The sequence below is a fragment of the Callorhinus ursinus genome, unplaced genomic scaffold (genome assembly GCF_003265705.2).
Source record: "Callorhinus ursinus isolate GAN/ISIS: 27379988/994484 unplaced genomic scaffold, GSC_fseal_2.0 scaffold19, whole genome shotgun sequence".
NCBI lineage: Eukaryota > Metazoa > Chordata > Mammalia > Carnivora > Otariidae > Callorhinus > Callorhinus ursinus.
The window spans coordinates 17,462,963-17,482,616 of NW_027397081.1; the positions used below are offsets into that span (position 1 = coordinate 17,462,963).

The 19,654-nt window shown below is 38.9% G+C and overlaps 1 long non-coding RNA gene across 1 annotated transcript in view; it reads right to left on the bottom strand.

The window, feature by feature from the left end:
• LOC141374546 (uncharacterized) overlaps positions 1 to 19,654 on the bottom strand; it is a 55,676-nt gene that overhangs the window by 19,246 nt on the left and 16,776 nt on the right. The gene's annotated exons all lie outside the window — the stretch shown is intronic.

Here is a 19,654-nt window from a genome sequence, read left to right on the forward strand (position 1 = left end):
GGGTTAGCCTGGTGATGGGTATTAAAGAGGGCACGTTCTGCGTGGAGCACTGGGTGTTATGCACAAACAATGAGTCATGGAACACTACATCAAAAACTAATGATGTAATGTATGGTGATTAACATAACAATAAAAAATTTAAAAAAGAGAAGAAGATAGCAGGAGGGGAAGAATGAAGGGAGGGAAATCGGAGGGGGAGACAAACCATGAGAGACGATGGACTCTGAAAAACAAACTGAGGGTTTTGGGGGGGGGGATGGGTTAGCCTGGTGATGGGTATTAAAGAGGGCACGTTCTGCGTGGAGCACTGGGTGTCATGCACAAACATGGAACACTACATCCAAAACTAATGATGTAATGTATGGTGAATAACATAACAATAAAAAAATTAAAAATAAAAAATAATAAAAAACAAAACAAAACAAAAAAACTTCCCAACAGGGACACCTGGGTGGCTCAGATGGTTAAGTATCTGACTCTTGATTTCAGCTCAGGTCTTGATCTCAAGCCCTGTGGGTTCAAGCCCTGTGTTGGGCTCCACAATGGGCATGGTACTTAAAAAAACCAAACCAAACCAAACCAAACCTCCCAACAAAGAAACACCCATGACCAGACGGCTTCATGGATGAATTCCATCGAACATTTAAAGAATTAATATTAATCCCTATTAAACTCTTCCAAGAAATTGAAGAGGTGGGGACACTTCTACATTCATTATTGTCCACCAATAAATGAATGGATAAAGAAGATGTGATACACATACACACACACACACACACACACACACAAACACACCCCATGGAATATTACTCAGCCATAAAAAAGAATGAAATCTTGGGATGCCTGGGTGGCTCAGTGAGTTAAGTGGCTGCCTTCGGCCCGGGTCATGATCCCAGGGTCCTGGGATCGAGTCCCACATCGGGCTCCTTGCTCAGTGGGGAGCCTGCTTCTCCCTCTCTCTCCCTCTGCTTGTGCTCTGTCAAATAAATAAAATCTTTAAAAAAAAAAAAAAAGAATGAAATCTTGTCATTTGCAACATGGATGGAGCTAGAGAGTATCAATGCTGAGTGAAATAAGTCAGCAGAGAAAGACAAATACCATATGATTTCACTCATATGTGGAGTTTAAGAGACAGAACAAATGAGCAAAGAAAAAGAAGAGACAGACACAAACCAAGAAACAGACTGGTAACTATAGAGAACTGATGGCTACCAGAGGTGAGGTGGGTAGGGAGGATGGGAATTAAAGACTACACTTATGATAAAATAAAATGATAAAAATAAAAATAAATAGCTCTGCACAGCAAAAGAAACAAGGAATAAAATGAACAGGCAATCTATGGAATGGGAGAAAATATTTGCAAACCACCTAACAAGGAGTTAGTATCTAAAATATAAAACATCATACAACTTAATTGTAAAACAAAAGACACAAACACACAAAATCCAATTAAAAAATGGGCAAAGGACCTGAATAGACATTTTTCCACAGACGACGTACAAATGGCCAGCAGGTACATGAAAAGGTGCTCAGCTTCACTAGTCATCAGGGAAATTCAAATCAAAACCACAATGAGAAACCACTTCACACCTGTTACAATGGCTAGCACCAAAAAGACAAGAGATAAGAAGTGTTGGCAAGAATGTGAAGAAAAGGGGACCCTTGAGCATTGTTGATGGGAATGTAACTTGGTGCCAACCACTGTGGAAAACTGTAGCGATTACTCAAAAATCAAAAATGGGAAAAAAATTTTTTTAAATGTAACTATCATACGATCCAACAATTTCACTTCTGGCTATATATTCAAAGGAAATGAAATCACTATCTCGAGAGGTATCTGCACCCTTGTGTTCACTGCAGTAGCATTCACAATAGCCAGGATGTGAAAACAACCAAAGTGTCCATCAACAGATTAATAAATTATATATATACTATACACACACACACACACATACACACACAAACACACAACAGAATGTTTATTCAGCCTTTAAAAAGAAGGAAATCCTACCATTGTAACAACACGGATGGACCTTGAGGGCATTATGCTAAATGAATTAAGTCAGACAGAAAGAGAAAGACAAATACTATATGATCTCCTCTTAAATGTAGAATTTTAAAAAGGTGAATTGACAGAAGCAAAGAGTAGAACCTTGGTTGCCAGGGACTGGAGGTGGGGAATTGAGGAGATGTTGGTCAGAGTACAAACTTCCAAGTTATACAAGGAATATGTTCCAGGAATCTAATGCACAGCATGGTGACCATGGTTAACAATACCATACTGAATATTAAAAGTTGCCATAAGAGTAGATTTGGAGGGTTCTTAGGTTAACAACAACAATGGTAATTATGTGAGGTAAAAGATGTGTTCACCAACCTTTCTGTGGTTCACAACAGATATACCTATCAAACCATCACAACTGTACACCTTAAATTTATATACATTCTATGTAATTATATCTCCATAAAGCTGGGGGAAGAAAAGAATAATTAAGCTGTAAGTTTTATGTGTTCCAAAGTTTGGGTCTTATGATTTCGCTTATTTCTAGTTCTGAGCTCAGTGTTTGGTAGATCATAGGCATAACAGATGAAGAAATAAAACCTTATGGGACTTCAAACAATTAGCTGGTGAGAAAATTTCTGGGTTGAAATAACTACTCCATAGGAACATTCCCTAAGGAACATACAAATTACAACACTCATGACTGGTTCAAACTAATGTAGACTGTTGAAAAGACCCCTTACTTTAAATCACTTTAAAATATTTATTTAAGCCTTCTCAGCTTTTGATAATATGGTGTAAATGAATGAGAGCATATTTTGAAATGATCTGATCATTTAGGACAAATATTCTACTTACATAAATACAAATTGCTGTTATTATGTTTCTGCCTCACACTAGAGTCCTGAGCCAGCTTTGTAAATTTTCTATATAAATTTGCTCACAAAGTGGTGAGCCAAAGAGATATAGCAAAGGCAGCAAGCCAGGCAAATTTGCATCTGGATTCTCTGTAGGACTCTGGGACAGTGTTGCCTTGCAGTTTCAGAGGCAAATTTATTTGTGTACTACAGATGGTTGCTTCAAGAACAGTTTGTAACACAAATTGCTATTATAGCGTGTCATTCTCATTAATTTAGACCCAGATCAGTTTTGCCCCAGTTACAAATGGATTAAAAAAAAAAAAGTCTGTCCATTTAAGGCTTTCAATTATATATACATATATATTGAAGTATAATAATTAGTATTTTATATATACATACATACAATACATATGTCCATATACACTATATATCTACTTTAACTTAGGAGGTAAAATAAGGATGTGTAAACCATTATAACTCATATGTCTGCCTCCCTCTCTTGAGGAAGCACTTTTAGAGGCTGATATTATGTTCATTCCTGAGTCAGTCCTTGTAACAGCTGCTACTTAATCCTCTCTTCTGTTTCCTGCTTATTGCACATCTGATCATTACTCAAATGAGCTTCTCCTGGTATAAAGCCTTTACAGCCAAGAGGGTCTCCATGGAGTTATGCTCAGGTGGATTCAGTGTGATGGAGAAGATCATGGAAAACTTTTTAGAGTAAGTTTCTCTTGAACCAAGTCTTGGAAGATGCAAAGGAATAAACTAGGCAAACGAAAATTCATTCTAGGGAGAGGACTGCACAGAGTACTTACTAATTCAGGCAAAGGGTAAATCTGGAGCTGAGAAGCAATAACCTGATAACCGGCACAGTGTGCTTACAGACCTAGCATGAGTTGTCTGACCTAGCTGGAGTTAAGAGATGAGCCTGGAGAAGCGAGAAGATTGTGAAGGGACTAGACTACGTAATGAGCATGATTTTATAGGGGTAGGCACTGTTTGCAGAATTTAGTGTGGTTGACGACCATTTCCCTTTACTTCATATTTTGATTAGTTTTTTTCTGCACCATTTGAACCCACCGAGTCTTTCTGGCATGGGTGACCCAGCAGTCCAGTTCTGTAGCACCCAGTTACAAATGCCCTCTAAGCTGCTCTCACATTCTCCTCGTTTCAGTTCCCAACAACTGCCTGATTTGCTCATTATTCCTAAAAGTAAACAAAGAGCAAGAATGGAGATAATGCCTCTCCTCTCTAGCAGAACATTCCATGACAGACCATACCACAAGATACTAGCCTGACCTCGGGTTGGCTGCCCTTGGGCAAGACCCGAACCCTGATGGCAGTAGGAAGGGTGGCTGGGGTACAGGTGCAGAAATCACATAGTAGGGATTGTGAGCAGGGCCTTTTCCCCCTTCACTGGGCCATGGGTGTGGCAGGGACTGCACTGGCATGGGATCAAGCCTTGAACAAGTGACTTAATGTCATAGAGCACCAGACCTAGAACCTTTAAACTGAGAACGAAAAGTACTTAATTTACAGAGTGATTATGAGATTTAGAGGTAATCTATATCAACTATCTGCTTCCTGCTTCGTAGCAAGTGCTCAATAAATGGTGATACATACACATCAAGCTCTACATTTGTAGTTTTTAAGAAGCACATGTTTAACCCAGTCTATAGATGATGCTTTTCCTAACCACTCCCTCTACTGTTGAACATTTAGTTTTTTCCCTCCATTTTCAATTTTATGATTAATGCTGCATTAAACATCATCATGAATATAGTTTTATCTTGTGAATCATTTTAAGATAAATCCTTATGCGCCTCATTAGAACAATAGATGTGGATATTATTTCTATAGGTTCTAATGCATATTGTCAAATAGGGATCCAAAATGAATTACCATTCTTACAAATGTTGAGCTAACCTGTTATCTTGAAGACATATATAAATTAGGATATTACACTTACTTTTTTACTTTTTCTTTTTCTCTCATTAGGTGTAAATGGTATTTTATTACCATTTGGATTTGTGTTATGATTAACAATATTAGATTTTAAAATGTTATGAGTTGATATTCCTTCTGTGTGAATGAATTGTTCATACTTTTTTTTTTAAGATTTTATTTATTTATTTGAGAGAGAGAGAATGAGAGATAGAGAGCACGAGAGGGAAGAGGGTCAGAGGGAGAAGCAGACTCCCCGCCAAGCAGGGAGCCCGATGCGGAACTCGATCCCTGGACTCCAGGATCATGACCTGAGCCGAAGGCAGTCGCTTAACCAACTGAGCCACCCAGGCGCCCTGTTCATACTTTATTGATGAGGTTTATCAAGTATATGCATATACGTACACAAACATGTATACATATTAATCTCATTTATGGCACTCATTATAGATAAAATTTTATGTGTAATTTCATATATTAGTAGATTTTCTTTTTTTATTATTATTAATAGATTTTCTACACTGTCATAGTCTTGGAAGTTTCTGTTTTTGTATCAGTCCTAGATTTAAAACATGTTCTAATGTGTGGAAGAAATATTCCTTTTTCTTTACTCTTTTTTAAGATTATTTAACACCATCAAGACAGCTGCTTAGAAAGACTAGTAAAATGGGAGAAAATAAAAACCCTGACATGACCGGTAAAGAAAAAGACAAGGAAAAAATTCAAAATTGTTGGAAGAGAAAAGGGGTCATAACACGTCCTGCGGAGTTTTTAAAAATAAGAGAACACTGTGAACAACTTTTCTGCCATTAAATTAGAAAATGCAGACAAAATGGACCATTTCCTACAGATACAAATGGTATTTGTTAAAACTGACTCAAAGGAAAACAGAAAGCTTGAATGTATCTAAAACCATGAAAGCGGCTGAATTAGGAGTTCACCATCTACAATCACTCGAGTGGCTAGATACATGGATGAAAAACCAGCCAACTTATATGGAGCTTCTGAATTACTAGTTTAAGCTGATTTCTAGTTTAAGCATCAGGACACACTGAATTCCTAAAACCTGATCTAAAACTGACTTTATTACAATTTGGAAAAGTTCCATGATGACCTTCTTTCCCTAGTGCCCTACTGCTACAGACTAAATACATCCTCCCAAAATTCATATGCTGAACCCTAATGTGAGGATATGAAAAGGAGGGGCCTTTGGGAGGTGAACAGGTCTTGAGGGTGGAGCTCTTGTGAATGGAATTAGTGCCCTTATAAAAGAGGCCCCAGAGAGCTCCCTTACCTCTTTCTCCATATGAGAACATAGGGAAAACCAAACAAAAAACAAAACGATGGCCATCTATGAACCAGGAAGAGGGAACTCACCAGATACTGAATCTGCTGGTACCTTGACCTTGGACTTCCTAGCCTCCAGAACTGTCAGACATAACTATTTGTTGTTTATAAGCCATCCAGTTTATGGTATTTTTTAATAGCATAATAATATGGTATTATGTTATAATTGTTTTGTTAGAACACCTAAGCATGCACTGCTTTGGCTTAAATGGTTAATCTAGGGTTCCTTCTCTCTCACAATAGAATATCTGGTTTAACGTTTAATACTATCCATGTTACACTCCATGCTGCGCACTGAAAGTCTAGGACTACCCAAAATTCATATGTTGAAGTCCTAATCCCAAATGGAATGAGATTGGGAGGTAGGACCGTGGGAAATAATAAGGTCATGAGGGTGGAGCCCTCGTGAAGGAGATCAGTGCTCTTATAAAAAGAGCCATGAAAGAAATGATGTCTCTCTGCCATGTGAGGATGCAATAAAGAAAGTGGCCATTGTAAACCAGGAAGAGGTCCTCACCAAGAACTTGGCCCTGCTGGCACCCACGCAGGGTGGGGTGTCTTAGTCTGTTCAGACTGCTCCAACAGCAGACCTTTATGTCTCATAGTTCTGGCGGCTGGAAGACACTCCACCATGCTAGTGCGAGAATGTACAATCCAATCCTTCATATAAGTACCCATGCTCTGAAATATATTTGTGCTTTTATAATTAAAATATTCAAGTAATTCAACAGGAGAATGGTACTCAAAATCTAGCCTTGATACTGTGTCCTTTACTTACTGAGAGTTTTTCTTAACTGTTCTACTGAAATATGCATCAGAATGCTTTCAGTTGGAATAGGAAAAAACAACCAAAGCAATCTGACTCAAACAATAAAAAACTGACCAGCTGGGTTTTACATGAAGTCCAGAGATGGGGCAGGCTCCAGGGCTGGTTGGTTGAGGGGCTTGTATCATCAAGAATATAGCTTCTTTCCCTCTCTTTGCTCTATAACCATAGGATCTGTATCAATCCACGACTGTTTCCCCCCCAGGCTGTAGGACAGTCATCAGTTACAGTGAGGCTTGCTTAGGCCTTTGTTTACAGCCAGCAGAGGAGAGAAATTGCCTCTCCCTAAGCCACCAAAAGGAAGTCTTTATCTTCAGTCTTTGGGGGCCAATTTACATTTCCCCCAAACAATGGTAGGGCTAGGTCCTTGAAACAGTCACTGGCTTCCTAACCAGGGCCTATCAGTGGAGCTCAGGGAAGTTCCTCAAAGCTTACTGCTGCCATACAATGGGAAGGGGAGAGTGAATGTTGAAGAATCAAGCACTCCATCTACTACAAAATATTTGCTCAGAAACACTTGCATTTTCACTGGTGACATTTGGTTGTACATTCATTTTGGAGTTTGCGAAGATAAAAGGAATTATGGTGTGTCTTCCAGTTAGTGTCTAAAATAAGATCTTTGCAAAGTTATGTGCCAGTCTGAGTTTGCTGTTAGATCTCACGCAGTTGATAAAGTATCAAGCCTCAAACGTAAATAAAAAGTGTAAACTAATTTTTTTCGACCTAATTGGAAAAAAAAAGATTGTAAGATAAATCATTCTAAACTAAAAGTCACAGCTAAATATTAAATGCAATGAATATGTCCAAAGACACACAAGAGAGAGCCTTTCAATCCAAGCAAGACCATTCCCCTCGCAACCCAAGTCTGTCTTACACTCCAGCCACAGTGCATGAATATATACATGTTTACACAAACATATCCAGTGCAGAAGATATAAATAAAATCCGTTAGACAGTATCAATGTATTTTATCTGTAGGAAGTTTATCAGTGTCATAGCATCTACATGTATAGAATACACAGCATTTCCTCCCTTTAAAATTTGTATGAGGAATATATGCACATTCCAAAAAAACTCAATCAGCCTCAACAGACAGTAAAAGAAAAACAAAGTCTCTTTCTCAATTTCCCCAGAGTCCTCCCCCCACCACCCCAAAGGCCTAGGTTATCAGTTTCTTGTGTGTTCTTCCCCAGATAGTTTCTATATATGAAAATACATATGTATCTTTTTAAAAAATACAAATGGGGGGATCGCCTGGGAGGCTCAGTCCGTTAAACGTCTGCCTTCGACTCAGGTCATGATCTCAGGATCCTGGGATCCAGCCTCACGTTGGGCTCCCTGCTCAGTGGTGAGACGGCTTTTCCCTCTCCCTCTGCCTCTGCCCCTCCACCCGCTTGTGTACTCTCTCCCTCTCAAATAAATCTTTTTAAAAAATGGGAACATGTGCTGCAAACAGTTCTGTCCTCTGTGCCTTTTCATTTGAGAATTTATTCACACACAGAGTGTCCTGCATCTTGAATAGCTGCAGGAATATATCTTATGACCTTAAAGTAGAGGTGAGGGCAGCATTTGAGCTTAGGCAAAAAAATGGGGTGGGAAGGAGTTCTCCGATGCTCAGGCAAGGAAGATGCAATAAAGGTCTGGAGGAAAGGGCCACAGCACTGGGAACTAAGGGGAAAAATCTGCCAACGAGGGATAAAAGTGATGCAGATGGGAGGTTGGAGCCCCATAAATTGCCTAAAGTTGATTTTTAATCTTTCAAGTTAGAGAGAAACTGAAAGTTTTACCATGCTTCTGAAAACAAAGAGTTCGTCACTTGATTCATGATTTTTTTTTCTATTTGTACTCATGGCTATTTTTTTCAAGTTTTTATTTAAATTCCAGGTAGTTAACAGTGTATGTTTCAGATGTACAGTCTAGTGATTCATCACTTCCATACAACACCCAGTGCTCATCACAAGTGCCCTCCTTAATGTACATCACCCATTTAGCCCACCCTCCAGCCACCTCCTCTCCAGTAAACCTCAGTTTGTTCCCTATAGTCAAGAGTCTGTTTCCCCATTTGCGTCTCTCTCCCCCTGCCCCATGTTCATCTGTTTTGTTTCTTAAATTTCATATATGAATGAAATCATCTGGTATTTATCTTTCTCTCACTTATTTCACTTGGTATAATACTCTCAACTCCATCCACGGCATTGCAAATGGCAAGATTTCATTTTTTATGAATGGGTAATATTCCATTGTATATATTTACTACACCTTCTTTACCCATTTATCAGTTGATGCACATTTGGGCTCTTTCTATAATTTGGCTATTGTTGATAATGCTGCTATAAACATCAGGGTCCATGTATCCCTTCAAGTAAGTATTTTATATTCCTTGGGTAAATACGTAGTAGTGCAATTGCTGGATTGTAGGGTAGCTCTATTTTTAACGTATTGAGGAACATCTATGCTGTTTTCCAGAGTGGCTACCCCAGTTTGCATTCCCACCCACAGTGTAGGAGGGGTCCCCTTTCTCTGCATCCTCACCAATACCTATCGTCTCCTGTGTTGTTAATTTTAGCCATCCTGACAGGTGTGAGGTGATATCTCATTGTAGTTGTGATTTGTATTTCCCTGATGAGTGATGTTAAGCATTTTTCATGTGTGTTAGTCATCTGGCTGTCTTCTTTTCAGAAATGTCTATTCATGTCTTCTGCCCATTTTTTAACTGAATTATTTGTTGAAGGTGCTATTTTTGAGCAAAAGCCTCACATCCTCATGTATTCCTTTAAGCGGGAGTGTCCCTGTTTGAGATTCTGCAATCTACCACTAGATGGACCTATTTGATATTTTGTCTTCAGAGAAAAAGCAGTTCTACATTCAGTGAAATCTTCCCAAAGAAGATTTAGATCACTGATCTTAAAACAAGATTTGAGTTTTAAAAAGTAAACCATTCATACAAAATAATGAATAAAATATACTCACATACTTAAATAATGTTAATAAAAACAAACACCTGTGTGTTAAACCGCCTGGATTAAGAAATAAAACACAACCCAATAAATCTTTTAAGCTAACTGAGCTCCCTCTCTGATCTTCTCCCTTTCCTTCCATCGATATGAGGCCAATATTCTGAACTATAAATTAGCAGATACCTTTAATAGTTTTACAATATATGATGTATCACTAAACAATAGGTTTAATTTTTCTAGGTTTTGAAACTTATCCAAAACTATTATAAGTATTTTCAAATGCTTTTCTCACTCTTCATTCTACTTCTGAGATTCATCCACGTTGGTATGTAGAGATAGCTCCAGTGCATTTTTTTCAAACTGCTCTATGATACGGTGCTGTACGAATAGACTAAAATTCTTTTATCTGTGTTTCCAATTTTAGACTTGCTTTTTTTCATTCAGTACTGTGATTTTTAAGATTCTCATTTTCATTATGCAGCTAAAATTTAGACAGACTAAACATTGTTGATATGTAATCTGTATCTAATAATTCTAATATCAGTCTTGGGAGTCTGACCCTTCAGGGTTTTTTTTTGTTGTTGTTTTTCCTGCTGACTTTCATTTACTCGGGATTGTTTCTTCATGTGCTTTAGTAAGTAAGAAAAAATTGTGAGTGCCTGTTCCCTAGGTGGCAGTTCTCTCAAAATGTTTTGTGCCCGCCACCCCCCCCCATTGGTATATCCTTAATTAACTGCAAGGAGATCTCCATTTCTCTTATCTGGAAATCATTTCACCCATTGCTCTGTCTGAATAACAGTCTCTGTCTGTGGGGCAATTACTCTTTCTTTTGGGCAGGGAAATCCATGATTTGTTGTCTTTTCCAAAGATGAATATTTTGGAAAGCCTGGTGGCAAAGCTACTGCCATCTTTTACATGAGCCCCATCAAGAACAGCTTGTCTTGCTCTCTCTCTGTGGCCCACGTTACCGCATTCAGCCAACATACACAGACTAGTGAAACTTGATGGAATGCCTAATTGATTTGGCCAAGCTCCAAATCAATCTAGAGGATTGTCAATCTGGGTGGTGCCCACAAAGATCCTTCTCATGTCACAGAAGGATCATGTCGCTTCTACTTGGCCTCCTCAGGCATAATGATGAACAGCAAAGTGACCCTTGGGTCACAGATTAAAATGGAAATCCTAACCACTCTTGTCAATGTTGAAGACATTCATAAAACTGGCAGGGTATCCTATCTTGGTATGCAGCCTGCCATCAAGCTTAAGGAATCATTGGATGCAGATCTACTTTCTCTCCTCTCAGAGTACACCTGAGTCTGTTCTTTAGTAAAATAATGAGAGGGCCCAGTGGATGCACAAAGGACAAAAACATTAGTATGTTTAGTATCTAATGCTTTGGAGCTGCTATATGCTTCAGGACCATGAATCATGACTGTTCTAAGTACAGAAAGAGCTGAAATCCACCCATCAATCATACAGGGAAGATTTGCTTTGCTCCTGCCAGGCCAGAAGCAGAGGGACAATACCAATCTATAGCTACTTTAAAATGAAATCTGGCTTGATAGTATTCAGACCACATAGTTAGCATGAATTTTGTCTCCAAAACAGCATGAGTGTGGGCTTATGGTTCAAAATTCCAAAGTAGATTATTTTTTTCTTTTCTTACTCATTCTAGAACCAACCTAAACAGGTAAGTTTCCCTTTGAGTGGTTAGTTTCTACATCAACCCTTTCTAGAGTTCTGGCTTATACTAGAATCTTGGATTCTACTTCCTACCTTTCTTTGGATCCAGACTTTGCCTCCTGTCTATTAGAGGCCATTAAAATGCAAAATCCAGACCTTCCAACTTCGAGTCACAAAAGATTATTGGTGCTACCCTAATTATTACAAACCTGATAAGTTACAAAATCATAGTTTTTAAACCCAACAGAGACCTGAGGACAGAAAATAAATCTAACTAAATGAAAAGAAAGTAAAGAGTCCTTCCTTTAAGAGTAGAAAATTACAGCTGTTTCCATCCTAGTAGAGACACTGAAAGATGAAAGAATTGTCATAGCAGGTGATAAGGAGAAGCCAGCCATGTTTTAATGAATGCTTAATGACTGCATGTGAACGAGCATGATGAACTAGAACCCCAAGGAGCCCCAACCACAGAGTGTGCACCTGCCTGCTATTTACCATAGGCCCTCACAGAGGGCACGTGGATAACATGCTAACGGCTGAGAGAAGAGCAGAAGAGCTCAGAGTGACCCCGTACAAGGTGCTCAGACCTCTGCCAAGTAAATATAATGCTCAGTGAAGCGTATGTGCGAGGCGGAAAGAGGAGAGAACTCTGTCTCAGGCACTCTGGGCTTTTATTGAGGGCAAAGCAGCAAATTCCAAAGACCGAAAGCAGAATAGTGGAACAGAGAGAGCTCTCCTTGGGCATATAAAGATAAGGATGGAACTGAAGAGCCAACAGAAATTTCTAGTGACTCAAAAATCTAGAAAATAGGCTGTGAAGCAGAGAGAGATCTCTCATGGTTCAAAAAGCTGGTGTCTAGTCTGTAAATTAAGAAAGAAATTCCTGAGGTCTTATTGGTACTTACTTGGTGCCTCTGTAGAGCTAGGGATTCTAGGCATTCTGACAGAAGAAGGGCTGATTAATTTTCCAAGGAAAATACTATTTCCTTTAACCTCTACTATTCTTTTATACACTGTGTGCAATGTACAATTAAAACTATGAGACATACAAAGAAGAAAATGCAACTCATGATCATGAGAGGGAAGAAGCAGACCAAGAGATGGATTGGCCATTGGAATTATGAGACAGGGACTCTAAAATAACCATGAAAATGTTAGAGGATCTAATAGGAAAGCTAGACAACATTCACAAACATATGGTGAATGTCAGCAGAGAGACTGAAATGATAAAAATGATGAAATGGAAGTGCTAGAAATGGAAAATATCCTAAGTGAAGAATTCATTCAATAGGATCAGAAGCAGCCTGGGCACAGAGGAAGAAAATGATCTATAACAAAGAGTAGAAATTATATACACCAAAACACAAAAATTAGAAAGACAGAAAATGCAATGAAGTATCTGAGATCTATGAGACACATGTATGTAATTCAAATACCAGGAAAAAGAGAGAATGGGGTAGAAGAAATTGGTGACGAGACAATGGCTGAGAGTTTTCCAAAACTGTTGAAAGATGTTAATTAGCAAACTCCAAGCAACATTAGTGTGTGTGTAAACACACACACAGTACCCCGCATACCTAGGCACATCAGACTCAAACTGCTGAAAACCAAGATAAAATTTAAAAGCAGTCACATATATTACATACAGGGAAACAACAGTGAGAATTACTGCTGACCAGATGGTCCAGAAGACAATGGAAAGTGTTTAAGTGCTTGAAGAAGAAAAAAAGATAACCTAGAATTCTATATGCAGCAAAATATATCATTCAAAAACAAATGAAAAATACATTTTAAGATAGACTAAAGTGGAGAGATTTCAGCTCCAGAAGAGCTGCATTGCAATAAACACTAAAAGAGTAATTCAGGCGACAGGGAAATGATACCAGATGGAAGCTCAGAGCTGAAGAAAGGAATGAACACAAGAAAATTATGTGGGTAAGTAAAGACAAATTTAATCTTTTTAAAGAGAGAATTATACATTTATAGCTACATTTCTTTAAAAGACTATGGAATGGACTTCCAGGGAAGATGACAGAGTATGAGGACCCTAAGCTCACCTCCTCCCACAGACACAAACAGATCAACACTCACATCAGTGTAATAACCCAGAGAAAATGACCCGAAGATTGGCAGAACAAACTTCACAACTAAAGACAGAGAAGAGGCCACATTGAAGGAAGGAAGGAAGGGTAGAGATGCAGTGGGGAGTTAAACAGACCACAGGACTGTCTGTTGCGGGGTGGGGACCCACAGGCAGGGAGGGGAGAGAAACAGATCCTTACACAGGGCAGCCCACATAAGGAAGATGAGTCCCCATAACATCTGGCTTTAAAAATAAGAGGGGATGAATTTTCACGAGTTCTTACAACCAGTGGGACTTAAACCCAGGAATTTCATTTTATTTTTTTCTTTCCAAATTTTTTAAAAATTTTATTTATTTATTTGTCAGAGAGAGTGAGAGGGAGAGAGAGCACAAGCAGGGAGAGCTGCAGGCAGAGGGAGAAGCAGGCTCCCGGCCAAGCAGGGAGCCCGACTTGGGGCTCGATCCCATGACCCTGGGATCATGACCTGAGCCGAAAGCAGACGCTTAACTGACTGAGCCACCCAGGCGCCCAACTTTCCAAATTTTTATTTAAATTCTAGTTAACATATAGTGTAATATTGGTTTCAGGAGAAGAATTTAGTGATTCATCCCTTAGATAACAACACCTAGTGCTCATTATAACAAGTGCCTTCCTTAATACCCATCACCCAAACCCTGGAATTTTAAAAATCAGTGGGCTTGGCTCTGGGAGGATTGGGAAAATGGACAGAAAACTGAGTCCCCACCCTTAAAGAAACAACACAACAAACAGCCCTATAGAGATGAAGATTATAAACAGCAGTTTCAAAAACACCTGGGACATACAGAAGGGTTACTTACTAATCTCAGAGCATGTCCCCAGAGAGACAGAGATGGCTGGGAGGCTCCTCCGGGAACAAAGGAGCTGGCAAGCAACATTTCCCTCCCCCACGCCCCAGCATAAACACACGGCCACCTGTGGGAACCAGTGCAATGCCTATACTCGCAGCCTAATTTGCTAACACCACGTGTACTGCCCCTGCCCTTTGGTGGATGTGACCCCTCCAGCCAGTCCTATTTCAGGCCCAGTGTTGCAAGTACCCTTCCTACAGAGGACAAGAGGCACACAAGCCTTGCTAACACCACCACACTTGCCACCCTGCTCCCCTGCCCACAAGGCAAATCCGAGCCTTTCAATACTGCGCCTGGAGCCCATCCAGGGTAATGCCATAGGTCTGGCAGTGTGCAAGCAGCCCCAATAGGGGCTGGCACCACTCCAAAGTGACTCCTTCCCCGGAAAGAGGGGAAGATAACCACACACAAGAGCCCAACTGTTGCCTTGGCAGTGTGTTGGAGGCAGACATCTAGTCTGACTGCAAGCCCCATGCATCAGTGAAAGCTTCTTAAGGGACAACACATGGAAAGTACCCTGAACTTTGGTACTACTGCATCTCTGGTAAACGCCTGGTCTGACTCAACTCAAGCTCAAGGGAGCCGTTGTCTGGCCCACTAACACCACAGAGACCAAACACTGCACACAACAGGAAAAGAGAGCCATCACAGATGAGTAGACTGAAGGAAAAAGTGGCCAAGCCACAAGAGTAGGGTGCATGCAACACACATAGGAGACACCCCTGAAGAACCAGGTTCTGGTGAACAGGGGGCACTGTACTACAGGACACTACAGGGCCTCTTTTTCATGAGGCCACTAGCTTTCAGGAGCAGGAGACATAGCTGACTTTCCTATGACACAGAGACAGAAACAAATGAGGAGAGAGAGGAATATGTCCCAAATGAAAGAAAAGGACAAAATCACAGCAAGAGACCTAAGTGAAATGGACATACATAATATGCCTGATCAAGAATTTAAAGTAATGATCATGAAGATACTCACTGGACATGAGAAAAGAGAAAACATAAAAAAAGAACCAATCAGAGATGAAGAACTCAATAAATGAAATTAAAAATATATGAGGTGGAGGGGCGCCTGGGTGGCTCAGTCGGCTAGGTGTCCAACTCTTGGTTTTGGCTCAGGTCATGATCTTAGGGTTGTGAAATCAAGCCCTGCACTGGGCTCTGCTCAGCACAGTCTGCTTGTCCCTCTCCCTCGGCTCCTCCCCCCACTCACATTCTCTTTCTCTCTCTCCCTCTCAAATAAATAAAATCTTTAAAAATGTATATATATACACATATATATGTAATACGTGTGTGTGTGTGTGTGTGTGTGTGTGTGTGTGTGTATAGGAGGTGGAATAAATAGTAGACTAGAGCCAGAAGAACAGATGAGTGACATGGAGGACAGAACAATGGAAGAAATCAGGTTGAGAGGAGACAGAATTATAAAAAGCAAAAATAGCCTTAGAGAACTCAGTGCCACCATCAAGCATAATAACATTTGCCTTATAGGGATCCTAGAAGGAAGAGAGAAAATGGGGGCAGAAAATTTATTTGAAGAAATAGCTGAAAATTTCCCAAACCCAGAGGGAAACAGAAATCCAGATCCAGGAGGAACAGAGTGCCCCCAACAAAATCAGCCCAAGGAGGTCCACACCAAGACACACAGTAATGAAAATGGCAAAAAGTAATGATAAAGAGAGTTTTTAATCAGAAATAGAAAAGAAAACAGTTACATACAAGGGAAACTCCTTAAGGCTACCATTTTATTTTTTAGCAGACATTTTGCAGGCCAGAAGGGATTGGCATAATATATTCAAAGTGCTGAAAGGAAAATATCTGCAACCAAGAACACTCTATCCAGCAAGGCTATCATTCAGAATAGAAGGAGAGAGAAAGAATTTCCCAGGCAAATGGAAGTTAAAGGAATTCATGACCAATAAACTAGCCCTACAAGAAATGTTAAAGGAGATACTTCAAGTGGAAAGTAAAGGCTATAAGTAAGAATAAGGAAAGCACAAAAGCAGTAAAAATAAGCATATCTGTAAAAACTCAGTCAAAGGACTCAAAATGAAAGGATGTAAAGTATGACACCATACACCTAAAACATTGGCAGGGGGAGGAGTTAAGCAACCATCAACTTAGTATAGACGGCTCTGTGTAGAAGATTTTTATATACAAACTGAGTGGTAACCGCAAATCAGAAACCAGTAGTAGATATGAAAAAAATAGGGAGAAAGGAATCCAAGTATATCACTAAAAAGCCAACTAATCGGGAGAGAAGAGAACAGGGAAGAAAGGAAGAGAACTACAAAAACAACCATAAAACAAGTAACAACATGGCAATAAATACCTACCTATAAATAATTACTTTGAATGTAAACGGACTAAATGCTCCAATCAAAAGACACAGGGTGACAGAGTGGATAAAAAAGCAAGATCCATCTATACGCTCCCTACAAAGAGACGCACGCAGAGATGCACGCAGATTGAAAGTGAAAGGATGGAGAAGCATTTATCATGAAAACAGATGTGAAAAGAATGCCAGGGTAGAAACACTGGTATCAGACAAAATAGACTTTAAAACAAAGACAGCAACAAGAGACCAAGGACACAATAGAATAATAAATGGAACAATCCAACAAGAAGATATAACAATTGTAAATATATCTGTACCCAACATGGGTGGACCCATATACTTAAAGCAGTTAATAACAAACATAATGGAAGTAACTGATAGTAAAACAATATAGGAGGGGACATTAACACTCCACTTACAATAATGGACAGATCATCCAAACAGAAAATCAATAAGGAAACAGTAACTTTTAATGACATTTTGGACCAGATGTATTTAACAGATATATTCAGATCATTCCATCCTAAAACGGGAATACACATTCTTTTCAAGTGAACATTCTCGAACATTCTCCAGAAAAGATCACATATTAGTCCACAAAACAAGTCTCAACAAAATTTAAAAAGACTGAAGTCATACCATGCATCTTCTCTGACCACAATGCTATGAAAATAGAAACCAACGACAAGAAAAAATGTGGAATAACACAAATACATGCTACTAAACAATGAATGGCTCAACCATGAAATCAAAGAGGAAATAAAAAAATACATGGAGACAAATGAAAATGAAAACAATTGTCCAAAATTTTGGGATGCAACAAAAGCTGTTCTAAGTGGGAAGTTTTAGCAGTACAGGCCTACCTCAAGAAGAAAAATCTCAAATAAACAACCTACCTTTACACATAAAGGATCTAGAAAAAGAAGAACAAAGCCCAAAACCAGTAGAAGGAAGGAAATAATCAAGATTAGAGTAGAAATTAATGAAAGAGAAACAAAAAAACCAATAGAACAGATAAATGAAACCAGGAGCAGGTTCTTTGAAAGGTCAAAACAATCGATAAACCTCTAGCCAGACTCATCGAGAGAGAAAGAGAGAGAGAGAGAGAGAACTCAAGCAAAATCAGAAATGAAGGAGGAGAAATAACAATCAACACCACAGAAATACAAAGGATTTTAAGAGAGTATTATGAAAAATTATATGCCAACAAATTGGACAACCGACAAGATATGGATAAATTCCTAGAAAACTATAACCTCCCAAAACTGAATTAGGAAGAAATAGGAAATTTAAACAGATGAATTATCAGCAATGAAAGTGAATCACTAATCAAAAAAACGCCCAACAAACAAAAGTCCAGGACCAAGGACACCTGGGTGGCTCAGTCGGCTAGGCGTCTGCCTTTCGCTTGGGTTGTGATCCCAGGATCCTGGGATCAAGTCTCGCGTTGGGCTCCTTGCTCAGCAGGGAGCCTGCTTCTCCCTCTGCCTGCCACTCTCCCTGCTTATGCTTGCTCTCTCTCTGACAAATAAATAAAATCTTAAAAAAAAAAAAAAAAGTCCAGAACCAGATGGCTTCACGGGTAATTCTACCCAATATTTAAAGAAAAGTTAGTATCTATTCTCAAATTCATTTTATGAGGCTAGTATCACCCTGATACCAAAACCAGATAAAGACACCACAAAAAAAAGAAAACTACAGGCCACTATCTCCAATGAATATAGATGCAAAACTCTTCAACAAAATACTAGCAAACCAAATCTAATGGTACATTAACAAAATCATTCACCATGATCAAGTGGGATTTATTCCCAGTATGCCTAGATGGTTCAATATTTGTAAATCAATCAACATGATACATCACATCAATACAAGAAAGGATAAGAACCATATGTTCATTTCAATAAGTCAGGAACAAGAAAAGGATATCCACTCTCACTTTCATTCAGCATAGTACTGAAATAAATAAATAGATGATAGATAGGTAGCATCCAAATTGGTAAGGAAGAAGTAAAACTCACTACTTGCAGAACACATGACACTTTAAGTAGAAAACCCTAAAGACTCATCAAAAAAAAAAAAAAAAACCTACTAGAACTGATAAATGAATTCAATAAGGTCATAGGATACAAAATCAATATACAGAAGTCTGTTGCATTTCTATACACTAATAATGAAGCAGCAGAGAAATTAAGAAAACAATCCATTTTATAATTGCAGCAAAATAATAAAATACCTAGGAATAAACATAACCAAGGAGGTGAAAAACCTATACCCTGAAAAACCATAAAACACTGATGAAAGAAATTGAAGACAACAAAAACAAATGGAAAGACATTCCATGTTCACAGATTGGGAGAACAAATGTTGTTAAAATATCCATACTACCCAAAGCAATCTATAGACTTAATGCAATTCCTATCAAAATACCAACAGCATTTTTCACAGAATTAAAATAAATAATCCTAAAACTTGTATGGAACCACAAAAGACCCCAAATAACCAAAGCAATCATGAAAAAGAAAAAAAAAAAAAAGCTGGCGGAATCACAACTCCAGATTTCAAGATACACTACAAAACTGTAATAATGAAAACAGTATGGAACTGGCACAAAAACAGACACACAGATCAATGGAACAGAATAGAAAGCACAGAAATAAACCCATGATTATATGGTTAATTAATCTTTGACCAAGGAGGCAAGAATATGCAATGGGAGA